Source organism: Dipodomys spectabilis, unplaced genomic scaffold, assembly GCF_019054845.1.
Source record: "Dipodomys spectabilis isolate Male_0828 unplaced genomic scaffold, ASM1905484v1 ptg000197l, whole genome shotgun sequence".
Lineage (NCBI taxonomy): Eukaryota > Metazoa > Chordata > Mammalia > Rodentia > Heteromyidae > Dipodomys > Dipodomys spectabilis.
The window spans coordinates 19,661,129-19,674,545 of NW_024870874.1; the positions used below are offsets into that span (position 1 = coordinate 19,661,129).

General features: G+C 38.3%; 1 protein-coding gene across 1 annotated transcript in view; it reads left to right on the forward strand.

The window, feature by feature from the left end:
* Exoc4 (exocyst complex component 4) overlaps positions 1 to 13,417 on the forward strand; it is a 691,851-nt gene that overhangs the window by 529,734 nt on the left and 148,700 nt on the right. The window lies entirely within an intron of this gene.

The following is a 13,417-nucleotide window of genomic DNA, read 5'->3' on the forward strand; positions in this document are numbered from 1 at the left end:
GCTCTTCCCTACTGAATCCTGCCCCAGTGTGAGTAGCCTTGGCTACCAAAAAAGTATTAGTAAAGGTTCTGCTATGTGAATGTGGAGGTTGGGGCATTGCCCTAAAGGAAGTTGCAGAGGACATTGTAATCTTTAAAAGGCCAAAATAATCAGATAAAATTCTTGAATAACCTTGAAAGAAAGGACCTTCTGTGAATACAGATGTTTTCTGACATCACATAAACTAGTCAGGGTGGCATTAAAAAAAATCAGAAATGTCAAAAAAAAAAAAAATCATTCCCGACCATCGTTAGTGGCAGCTTGATGTTCTGGTGTTCTTTCAAATCCTCTGCCTAAGTGTTATCCTCCTTCCGGGAAATGCTGTTAAGTGTTAGACTTGCTGTGAAAGAGGGAAGATAATGACTGCTCCGTTTTCTCACAATCTGTTGGGATATTGACTATTTGCAAAGTAGTCTCAGTTCTTAAAAACAGGAAGAAGAGTATTAGAAAACGCTACAACAGTGGTGGTGTTAGCCTGACATGGAAAAATGATACTAAAGCACAATTTCAGAAATAAATTCCAAGACAGGCTGGAATATTAGCCCTGAACCTGTTTGTGAATAGTTCAGTGGCCCTTCTGGTCTATCCATCCATCTTAGGCATCAGTTCTGAATGAATTAAGAGACCTAGGTTTCAGAAATAAGTAGAGACAAAAGTATCTAGGAATTGTCTCCCTGGGCTAGCTTCGAACCTCAGCTCTCAGAGCTGAGTCTCTCAAATAGCTGAGATACATTTGTCGTTTGAAGGTTAAATGCCATTACATGAAACTCTTAGTTTTTGTCAAACCTCTTATTATTTACCTTTTTATCTTCTTTCAGTGAAAAAAAAAAACCATGAAGTACATATTTTATTATAGTTAAATTTGAATGAAGAATTTCACTTCTAGGCATGAAATATTTCAGGGAGTTTGTGAAGACTCTAAGCTTCAACTGTATACTTTAACAAGGGCCAAAGTTAACTTCCTCTGATCCTTTAAGACAAATAGTTCATGTAAACATTTAGGAGGCTTCAAATTGTCCCCTTAAGGAAAGAAATTGAAATATTCTACAGTGCATTTTAGATCTACTTGACTAAGAAATCAAGGTGGATTCACAGCCAGATACTAATGCACTACTCAACCTACATATTATTCAACAGAAGAAAAGTAAGGCAATATATAAGAATAATATTTTATTTTCTATATCGAAAACAATTTCCAAAATACAATTCAGGACTTTATTTCTCTTGTCTGGCTTTTTATTAGTATAATGAAGGTCAGTGACATGGTAGATACCAATGGTTCCAAATATCATGTTCTATTGGTTCATGTTTAGGCCTCTATCCTATATATAGTTATGCTTGCCCTGCTATTCCAACTGACCAGTGTGATTTCTCCACTTACTGTTATATATCCTGAACCCAAAAGGAGAAAGCTACTTCTCCATCTTTTGTTGTCTCAGAAACAGCAAGAGATTTCCTACCTTTTTATTTCTGTCAGTCTTGGGGCTTGAACTCTGAGTCTGGGGGCTGTCTGTGTGTTCTTTAGCTCAAGGCTAGCACTCTACCCTTCAGCTACAGTGCGACTTTCAGTTCTCTGGTGGTTTATTGGAGATAAAAGCCTCACAGACTTTCCTGCCTGGGCTGGCTTTGAACTGTAATCCTCAGATCTCAGCCTCTTCAGTAGCTAGGATTACAGGTGTAATCCTAGGCACCCAGCTTGTCTACTTTTTTATCCTCATGCTCAATGGGTCCCACACACCAGACAACAGATAAAATTACATTTTCAAAATGCAATGTACTAACAGAAATTCTCCAACAACAAATCCTCAAAGAAATAACTGCCCAATAAATAAGTAGGCTAAAGACTTAAAGAGAAACTGCTCTGAAGAGGAAAGAAGGATGGCCAATAGACACACGAAGAAATGCTCAATGTCTCTAGCCATAAAAGAAATGCAAATCAAAACAACATTGAGATACCACCTCACCCCAATTAGAATGGCTATAATCAAGAACTCTAATAACAACAGATGCTGGAGGGGATGTGGACAGAAGGAAATTTACTGTATTCTTGGTGGGAGTATAAACTTGTTCAGTCACTTTGGAAAGTAGTATGGAGGTTCCTCAAAAGACTCCACATAGAGCTCCCCTATGACCCAGTAATCCCACTTTTGGGCATTTACCCAAATGATCACAAACAAGACCATACTAAAGCTACCAACACAACTATGTTTATTGCAGCATATTCACCATAGCTAAGATATGGAACCAACCCAGATGCCCCTCTGTAGATGAATGGATCAAGAAAATATGGTATATATACACAATGGAATTCTATGCCTCCATCAGAAAGAATGACATTGCCCCATTTGTTAGGAAATGGAAAGACTTGGAAAAAATTATATTAAGTGAAATAAGCCAGGCCCAAAGAAACATAGGTCCCATGGTTTCCCTTATTTGCAATAACTAGTATATGTCTGAGACAAGCAGAAAAGGTCAGATAAGTTGATGTTACGTGAAATGAACCCCAAGACAAGGGTTCAAATGGTTTTTTTTTTCTTGCAATTGTTTCTAACATATTTATAACATGATTTTTTTTTTGTTTTTGCTTTGTATGTCCCTCCCCCACGGTATAACCCCTGTTTTCACTGCATTTGATGTTGGTATAATTTGTGGAGGGGAAGGGAAAAAAACAAATTATTTAAATAGGGATACAGGTGGATCCATTGCAACAATGAGGTGTACAAGTCATTATGTCGAAAACGGGATGGGAAGGGGAAACAAAGGAGGAGGCAACAACGCTTGATAAGAAATGTACTCATCACCTTGCCCATGTAATTGTAACCCCTCTGTACTGTATTTTCACAATTTAAAAAAAAAAGAAAGAAAAGTACTAACAAGCCCTCAAAAAATAAGAATACTTAACATCTACTATAAGAGAACTTTTAAAATACATATTGCCAAATATTGACTGAGCACTGCACAGTACTAGAGATGATAAGCTACCCAGGCTAATTGAAAGCTCTAATTGATGATACTCCCTTCTGGTATTATCTATCTGCTAGAGAAATAATGTTGAATATAAATACAAAACATTCCACTAGAGGAAAGGCAGCTGGTGAGCAGCCCTTCCATGGAAGGTGTAAGGATACCTCCAAGCCTCTTGTTCTTCCTTTTCCAAGAATTATCAACAAGAATCAATAAATATGGTATTCCAAATGAATAATCCTTAAATTCACTTAACTGGACCCAGGTTTCATCTCACTATTAGCATGGAATCCCTCCCAACACTGCTGGTAAAAATATTTAAAAGACAGTACAGGGAAGATTATTTGATATGTAGCTGGAAGTTTATTAGTAGCCTGAAAATACCCCTTACTTTAGGAATAAGGTTTAATAAGACTTGTCAGGGAACTTGTGGTAGACATCTGCATTATTTAACCAGAGAAAATTGTTATAGGCTTCTTCTGTATGAAACCTGTACATAGCTAGACGCTGGTGGCTCACGCCTGTAATCCTAGCTCAGGAGGCTGAGATCTGAGGATAGTGGTTCAAAGCCAGGCCATGCAGGAAAGTCCGTGAAACTCTTATCTCCAATAAACCATCAGAAAACTGGAAGTGGTGCTGTAGCCCAAGTGGTAGAGTGCTAGCCTTGAGCTGAAGAGCTGAGGGATAGCGCTCACGCCCAGAGTTCAAGCCCCATGACCGACCAAAAAAAAAAAACAAAAAAACCTGTACATAATATCTTCATACACTAAAGCTAGTTCTAAAAGCTCTGCTTGGAAGAACAATGCTGGAGGAATTTCAATACTGAACCTCAACCTCTATTACAAAGCCATAGTACGCAAAATAGCATGGTACTGTCACAAGAACAGGCCCAAGGACCAATGGAATAGATTTGAAGACCTGGAAATGAACCCACAGACTTACAGCCATCTAATCTTTGATAAAGGAGTAAAAAAAAAATAGGATGGAAGAAAGACAGCCTCTTCAACAAATGGTGCTGGGAGAATTGGCTATACACATATAGAAAACTAAAGTTAGATCCTTATATATCACCCTGCACCAGAATCAGCTCCAAATGGATCAAAGACCTCGAGGTAAAAGCACCTTGAAAATATTACAAGAAAAAATTGGACAAACACTAGATCTCCTTAGCACAGGTTGAAACTTTCTTAATAAAGACCCAGAGACACAACAAATCAAAAAAAGTCTGGATAAATGAGACTGCATTAAACTACAGAGCTTCTGCACAGCAAAAGACATAGCTAGCAAAATATATCAAAATCCCACAAACTGGATGAAGATCTTCACTACCCATTCAACAGACAAGGGTCTAATATCTAAAATATACCAACAGCTCAAGAAATTAAATTCCCCAAAAACAAACTCCCAAAGAAACAACCAGCTAAAGAAATTAAGAGAAACATCTCTGAAGAGGAAATACAAATGGCCAAGAGACAGATGGAGAATTGATCAACATCTCTGGGTATAAAAGAAACTCAAATCAAAACAACATTGAGATGCCACCTTATACCAGTTAGAATGGCCATTATCAAGAAATCTAACAACTGATACTGGTGGGAATGTAACCAAAGGGGAACACTACTATACTGTTGGTGGGATTGCAAACTTGTTCAACTGCTCTGGAAAGCAGTATGGAGATTCCTCAAAAGACTACACATAGAGCCAGCAATCCCACTTCTGGTAATTTATCCAAATGACCACAAACAAGGCCACACTAAAGCCACTAGTACAATGATGTTCATTGCAGCATTATTTACTATGGCCAAGGTATGGAACCAACCCAAATGCCCCTCAGTAAATGAATGGACCAAGAAAATGTGGTACATATACACAATGGAATTCTATGCTTCCATCAGAAAGAAGAACATTGTTGCATTCATAAGGAAATGGAAAGACTTGGAAAAAGTTATATTAAGCGAAGTAAGCCTGATCCAAAGAAAAATAGGTCATATGATTTCCCTCATTTTTAAGAACTAGAATATGAATACGATATCCTTAACAGGGAATTTCAACAACCCAAGTGTCTAGTGCAAAAGTCCACATATAATGAAGCATATTAACATGAACTACAACTTATGGAAATAAGGTTCTCATTAGACCCTGTATAAAGTTCATTTTTTTCCCTCTGTTGTTGTGTTTTTCTTTCTTCATTTCTCTTAGTTTTTTGTACCTTGGTTTTTGCATAATAGACAATGCAATATGTGAAAGGGAATCACAAACAGCAGAACAACAGATGAACCACAGCAACATTGATACTCACTTGACACTATGTTGGATATGAACTCTACAACTGGGGTGGGGAAGCGGAGGGGTAAGTGGGAGATAAAGAGGGATGGGTAACAAATGTAATTACTGCCTTACCTCTATAACTGTAACCCCCAGCTCATCACCTTTTCAATTAAAAAAAAAAGGCTCTGCTTTAGCCTACTCAGGGACCATAGAGGCAATCAATAGATGCCGTAAGGCATGTTACCCAAAGATGACAGCTGTCCAGCCATTTAATAGCTCTCTTTGTCTGGCTATTCAAACTGAGCACGAAGGAAGGGATCTCTTTTGATCTGGTTATTATCTCATCTAGCTGGTTCTCCACATATCAGAGAGTACCACTATGATGACGCATTTCTTGTTAATGTAATTGAAGCTAGATTTCACCCTAGTTCCAGGAAGGGAGCCTTATGAATGTGATCTTTGGGCTGATGGTTCAAAACCCTCCAGGAAATCTTTCATAGAACCTAAACCACAAAGCACACTGTGTGGAATCTGTGTTGTAAATGTGGCATCCATTTATGAAACACATTTTTATATGGTTGATTAAGTTGTTTAAGTTTGGAAAAAGGGAAAGCTTTCTAAATAATTTCTGCAAAGTCGGTTGATCTGGTTTTGTTCTCTTTAGCTTCTACCGTGATCTGTGAGAGGTTAACATTTTTGAACTGCTGTAAGCTTCTAGTATTCCTCTATTAAGTCACTTATTTTTTCTTTGTTTCCTGTGGAAGTGTTTCGTTGTAAGCAAGAGCTGAAATTACTGTGTTCTGAGTTCAAACCATTTTGCTGCACATGATTGCATTACTTCTCTTTGTAATCCCATACAGTCCCATCACCTCCCATTCAGTTGGAAGCAATATTCACCTTCACTGTCAGAATGAGACCTTGGATTATTCATTCTTTTCTTAGACTCCAAGGGGGTGTTAACAGAAGCTCACTTTTGTCTTTATTCTCCAGAAGAACTTTGAAGAAAAATGTCCCTTGCTACTTTGTGGGATGATTAGCATAATTTCTGGATCATTCTTTAAACTGAATTGAACACTTTTTCTTCTGTTGTTCTGAAGCTAATTTAGCCATCTTTTCACAGTATTTTCTATCTTGCAAAGAAAAAGCTTTGTTCTCACCATCTGTAGCAAGGCCACGTTTCAAGGATCCATACTAGTTCTCATCATGGAGCTGGCATCAGCTCCACTGTGACGAAGACCCCTTCGGCTCTGGCACCGGTAGATGCCATCGTGGTGAGCGTGAGCGAGAAGTCTCAGAGTGAGAAGGATCCCTGAGCCACCTTTCTCTTCATTGGTCCCTTTGTCTGGCCCCTTCCTTCTCCTTTTTATTTGTGTCCATTCCCTTTTTTCTCTGTTAGATCCTTTGCCTCTTGCCATCACTGCGCAAGCCATTCATTCTTCTGCTATGGCTATAGTCACCCCCTGGCTCTAAATTCTCCCTTCTCTAGGCCACCCCAATGTTTATGCCAGTCCATTTTCCTCAGATGAGGAACAAAATAGGCTAGTAAAGAGAACATCAACCTGAGAATCAAAAGGCCTGAATTTGGTTTTTTTTCCTTTCAAATTTCATTCCATTTCCATCTCTTCCTCCTCCTCCTCCTCCTCCTCCTCCTCCTCCTCCTCCTCCTCCTCCTCCTCTTCCTCCTCCTCCTCCTCCTCCTCCTCCTCCTCCTCATCCTCCTCCTCCTTCTTAACGTTTTTAATCTGTTTACCACTGGTTTTCAGCAACTTCTCTTGTGTTATGTTGGCTACCTGTTTGGAGCTGTGGCCTTGTACTTTTCATCAAATTTGAAAAGTCTGCAGCCACTGCATCTCCTTATATTTTCTTTGTTTCTTCAGAACTCCAGTTACATATTAGTGGCTTGATATTATCTTACAATTCATTGACACTTTTGGTTTTCCATCTCTTTTTATTCCCATTTGTATGTTATCTTGAGTGATTTCTATTGCTGTTTTCCATTTCAATTCTTCTTATATTCAGTGGGGTTTTTTTCTCATTAAGAGTGTGTATGTGTGCAAGCACATGCATGTGTGTGTGCACGTGTATGTGCTAGTTCTGGACTTAACCTCAGGGCCTGTCTCTTGCCCCTGAGCTTTTTTATTACTCATAGTTAGTGTTCACCACTTGAACCACAGCTGCACTTCCAACATTTTGGTGATAAATGGAGATAAAAGTCTCATGGACTTTCCTGCCTGGGCTGTTTCTGAACTGTGATCCTCAGATCTCAGCCTCTTAAGCAGTGGGATTGCAGGTATGATCCATGAGCACTGGCTTTCTTTTTATGTTTTTTGTTGTTGTTGTTTTTACAGAGAATCATGTTGGCTGGTTCTGTTATCCATGTCATTTCTTTGTCTATTTCTTTTAACTGATTTTTCTCCTTGTTATGTATTTTGGAGGCAGAACATATGGTTTTATTGTTACATTGCCAAGTGCTGAATTTTGCTACCATCCTTTGAATATTGTCGAATATTGTTTTAAGGCATATGTCTCACTTTGTTTCTAGACTTGGTCAGATTTGTCCAGGGTATCCTTTGGTCTAGGATACAGAGTTCCATTGATTTGAAATATAAATGCCTGTAGATTTTTTTTGTTAGTACCTAATATCAGCTAGAGAAAGAAAGAACCCCCTGGGATCTCAGAGTCTAATTACATACAAGTATTGTAGACTGGCTTTCTGTTGTTTTGTTTGGAATATAAAATCTCAAAGCTTCAAATCTCATAAAAAGCCCAATGTTGTCAGGGTTCAGCAGCTCATACCTATAAGCCCAGCTACTTAGGAAGATCTTCTGATTTTACTGTTCAAGGCCAGCCTGGGAAAAACAGTTAGTTGAGACCCCATCTCATCAAACAAGCCAGGTATGGGGTTATGTATCTACCATTGTAGCTATGTGAAGGGAATGTCTGAAGCTAGCTCGAAGCAAGAATCATGAAACTCTATCTGAAAATTACCCATATTCTAAATGTGGTTGGAGCGTGGCTCACTGGCCTATCAAGACCAATTCCCTAAGTGAAAACCCCAGTACCAACAGAGAGAGAGAAAGAGACAGACAGACAGACAGACAGACAGACAGACAGACAAAGAGACAGAGTGAGAAAGTTAATTCTACTAGTAAGAAATGCTAGACGTAGCTTTTACTCAACCATTAATGATTTCTCCCCAAAATGGTTAAAATATATAATTGATAATTTATTTGCCATGTGTTTCTAAGTTTTCAGTGGGCAAACAAATGTTATAATCTCTTATACTGTCTTTTCTTCTCAACCTGTTTTACATAGCCTACCTCGCCCTTTTTTTAGCCTGATGAAGAGCCTCAGAATGGTTTTCCTTCTCTAATATATAATTATATTCATCTCTTCTGAACAGTACACCTTTCTAAAATTATCTTCCTGTACTTGAAATGGGTCATCTAGTGATTAGTGACATCAAATTGGATTAATTATAATTTCTTTCTGAAAAAGAAGGAATTAAAAGTGTTCAGGCCTGTATATATGTATTATGTTCTGACAAGATTAATGTATGATGCCTTTCTCAGCTCACTGTCTCTCACACATACCCTTCACCCCAGATTCAAACAACTACTTGAAATTCCCTTGGATTCCATACAGTTTCATGTTCGTTTGCTCCATTGACCTGACGTATTTCTCTTTCAACCTTGTTCAGCCTGTAAATCACTATTTGCCTTTTAGGACTCAGGTCAGTTGTAGATTTCCGTTTCTCACCACTCTCTCCAGTTACTGACCCCAGTCCCATTCACTCTTTCATTTCCTGTGCCTCTACTGTATGCTGTTAATGTAGCACTGATGTTAATGTAGCACTGATCTATGAACTTGTCTAGTCATCTAAGGTTGTTGGAGAGTAAGACTCTTATTAGGCTTTGTACTTCCTATAGATCACATAATATTTAACACAGAGAAGCTATTTACTTAATATATATTTTTTAATTAATTAGTTAAATTCCCCTTTCATCCTCTCTAAAACAGTTCTAATCTGTTGGTAGTCAACAATACTGCTATATGTTCATTGTTCATTTAGACCTTATTCTCCATACAAAAGTTGTTTTTATATCACAAATTTATGTCTTAAAACTTTAAATTAGCAATATAGTTATAGGTAAACAAACTGTAGAAAACAATACGATCAGGAGCATTTTTTATGGACATATGTGAGATATTATGCCACAATAAATGTTCAGTCCTTAGAATCTTGAGAACTAAGATACAGTAATTGTACTAACAAGAGGGCTGTGGTCTGACTCCACGTTGTCAAATCAGTTTTGTGACCCCTGCTAAACATTAAAACTGTATATTTGACTTTTTACTCTGTCTCAATGTGCTATACATTAACTCAGTTGATAAGCATTTATAGAGAATCTGTAATGTGTCTGACTCCTGGCTAGGTATTGAGGATTTGAGATATGGTCACTGATCAAAGGAATGTAGTCTTGTGGAAGAGAAAGCCAAATAAACCAGTGATTACCACACCCTGTCTAGGGCCGAGGCTAAAAATCCTTTAGCAAGGGAGTTTGGAGCACAGAAAGACATTTGCATTGATAAGGCTAACCTTTGTGTTGCTGCAAAAATGAGTAGTGTGAGGTAGGAAGAACATTCCAGGCAAGGTGATGAGGAGGCACCAAGGCACAGAAGCAGGGATTGGCCTGGTACTTGCAAGGAATGTCAAGTCACATAATTTGGTAGGAGCAAGGTCGAGCGTGCTCTTTGGAGCTACAGAGAAAGACAGGAAGGCAGCCAGGCCCACAGCTTACCAGGATTGCTATTCAGGGAAGAGTATGGAGAGATGGGATAACCCCGAGCTCTCCTCATTTCTGCCAGTACTGTTTATGTTTCCCAAGGGTATCACTGATCTTCAGTATTAGTAATACTGTTACCAGAGGTACAAGGAACTTTCCCAAACCATGTTTTGGAAACACTATTTCAGTTGATATAAAAAAGATGATCTATGACCAGACACCCAAGGTTCATGCTTGAGTGGCTCAGGAGGCCAAGACTTGCAGGATCATGGGTCAGTGCCATTCTGGACAGGAAAGTCTGTGAGACTCCATTTCCAATTAACTAGCAAAATACCAGACTAGAGATGAGGCTCAAGTGGTAGAGCACCAACCAAGTAAGAAAGCCCAGAAAGAACATTTGTCTCAGAGTTCAAAACAAGTTACCAGTACCAAACAACAACAACAAAAAAAGCGCTGCATTTTGTTTCATTTCAGTAGTTAATGGGAACAGTGAATATTATATCTACCTCTTTCAGATTCACAGTGTCCTTAGCATATTAAAGATTTGCAGTCTTCTAGGACAGAAACCATTTCTGTTTTCTTTAACTTACCATTTTTCTAAATTATTTTAATTTAGAACCATCTTTATATTAGTATCATTTTGGCAAACCTTGGACTCGATCTCAAAAGATCAAATCATCTTCATTTGTTTTTGTGCTACTGGGGACCAAACCCAAGGCCTGGTGCATTCTAGGCAAGCACTCAGGTTATACCATTAGCCCTTCACTAATTTTTTTAAAGTACAGAACCAAAAAGATGCTTTTCTTGTTGCTATTATATCCCTGAAATAAAAATCTACTCATTTATGTATTTATAGTAATTTTTATATGGCATCGGCTATCCTGAGATTTAACTCCCCCTCACTTTTTATGTCATGCTCAGACTTTATTACCTGCTAATAGTTTGCAAGAAATACAAATTGAGTTACATCTAAACAAATATCAGTCATTTTAATGTGCTTACTAGAAAATATAATGCATGAAATCAAAGTTTTGCATATTATGGAGTCCTTATTTTCAGCATTGGCAAACTTCAAAATTAGTAATGAGTCAGTAAATCATTTGTAATGCTGAAGGGACCAAATAAATTTTTTAAAAAAACAGATAAGACCTTGTTACAAATTTCATGTTTTCAGCATTTATCTGTCAGAATCACTGATTTGGAAACTATAATAAATCCTTGAAAAATAAGGGTGGGTTTTTTTTTTTCTTTCTTGTAAAAAAAAAATTCTCATCATTTTGCAAACTGCAGTGTCATTTTCCTTGAAGAGAATGTAGTGATTGATTACCCAAAGTACAACCATGACAAGGTAAACCAACCAAATAGCTGGAAAATTGTATGTAATCATACAGCATCGCATGGGCGCTGTGTTGAGCACAACTGTTAGAATTAAACTGTGCCGTTCTAATCATTTCCTGCTGATACTTCCTGTTCATTCCCAAACCTTAACCTCCAGGGGATAGAGTGGGGTGTTTGCAGTCATCCCTTCCCCTCCATACGCCTTCAGCCCCATGCTTGTTCCCCCAAAGTGCTGCAGTAAATGGAGCAAATCTCCTTCACCCAGGGAGATTTCAAAATGCAAAGACATCTGTCAAATAAGTGACACTGAGAGAGAGGTTTATTTTTGTATATTAACATTCCTCAATGATGGAGGTTATCCTAAAGATCCTGAGAAAGTATAAACAAACAGAGAAAGGGGAGGATAGGAGATGGCCAAAAAGAAAATGAAATTTCCTGGCCCTCTTGAGAAGTAGACATCTCATGCAGAAGGCTAGACGCTGCCATGGCGGGAGAGCAGTTCTACAGAAGCAACACACAAACTGAACACAGAGTCATGAGGGCTAAAAAAGGGGTGTGAGCCAATTATCCTCTGCTATTAGTGGCCTTATTGCAGTCATTAGAAAGGAAGAGGCTACCGAAATAGCCTCAGAGATGATTATCAGTAGTGTCATTGGAAGTAGAACCAGACCCTTTCTCCTCATCCTCCATACATTCTCCCTGCTCATCTCCTCCCAGTGCTTTAGATTTGAGGCAGGCTTTGTTAGGATGTCTGAACTCTCCTCTCCTTCTTTAATTACTGTCCACATGTTGTAGGATAGACTGCGTTCTGAATCAGGATGAGGATTTTAGATTCTTCGTAACGTGGGGACATATAGCTGGGCAGAATCAATTCCTGTCACTCACACACAAATACAGAGGAATAGGATTATAGATCAGGGTGAAGCTGCAGTGCTTTAATCTTAAAATCAATACAGAAAAGGAAGTTGAACTTGTGGGGTTCTATAGAGACTGTAATTTGGTTTCCTGTGAGGTTTGCCTTACAGAATATAATGCTACCTCCTTCCCTTCTTCTAATTATTTTACTGGAGCTAGAAGAGAAGGAAGGAAAAGAAGACAGAAACCTCTACAACCTAACAAACTTGAATAAAAATGCAAATGTCACTCATAATCCAAGCTAATCCTTTGTGGTGTTATTTTTTTTAAAAAAAGCTTTTGTCCATTTTATTTTTCAGGAAAAAAAAAATCGCCTAAATTCTGTGGCCCATCCATAGCCTGTATTGAAGCAAAATAAAATGTCTTTGATTCTTTCATAGGTCACTGTCAGCCTGAAAAGTATGCTTAATGTTTGCTTTTATTGCTAGATCTGCTATAGTCTGTGTAATTTTATACAGATAAATATGCAACACACTAGATGCTGATCGAAGGACTCCAAACTGCTAAGCATGTGATTAATATTTACTCCAGTGTAATGCTTCTCCTTTTGAAATAGGGATGAACTAATGGTTTAAACAACTCAGTCTTTTCTTAATCAAAGCTTTAGAGTTTATTGAATATGCCTCTTTTCAGATACAAAACTGATTTGTTGCCTTATGCTTTCTGTATCTAGCTTTAACATAGGCTTATTATTTTTCCCTCTGGATAGTATTTTAATTCAGTTTTAAAATAAGTCTGAGACTGCACTCTGCTGGCTACTGCTATTGTAGCCCCTCTCCCCCACCACTCTCACCCCATGTCTGTGTGTTTAAGGCTGCTCCCCAAAGAGATGCTATTGGGAGCTATGGATGGTGGAAGAAGTGGGGCCTAGTGGGAAGTCTTTAAGCCCTTGGGGACATCTTCTTTCCCTCCAGGGCCATGAGGTGAGCAATTTGGTTAGGCCCAACATTTCTGTCTTGCCATGGCCCAAAACAACAGGACTGGTAAGCCAAAATAAAACTTTTCTCTTCATGAGTTGATTATCTCAGTTACTTTTATTTTTTTTTTTACAATCATAGACAGTCGACTAACAAAAATGCAAAATATTATGACCGGTCGCCTAAGAA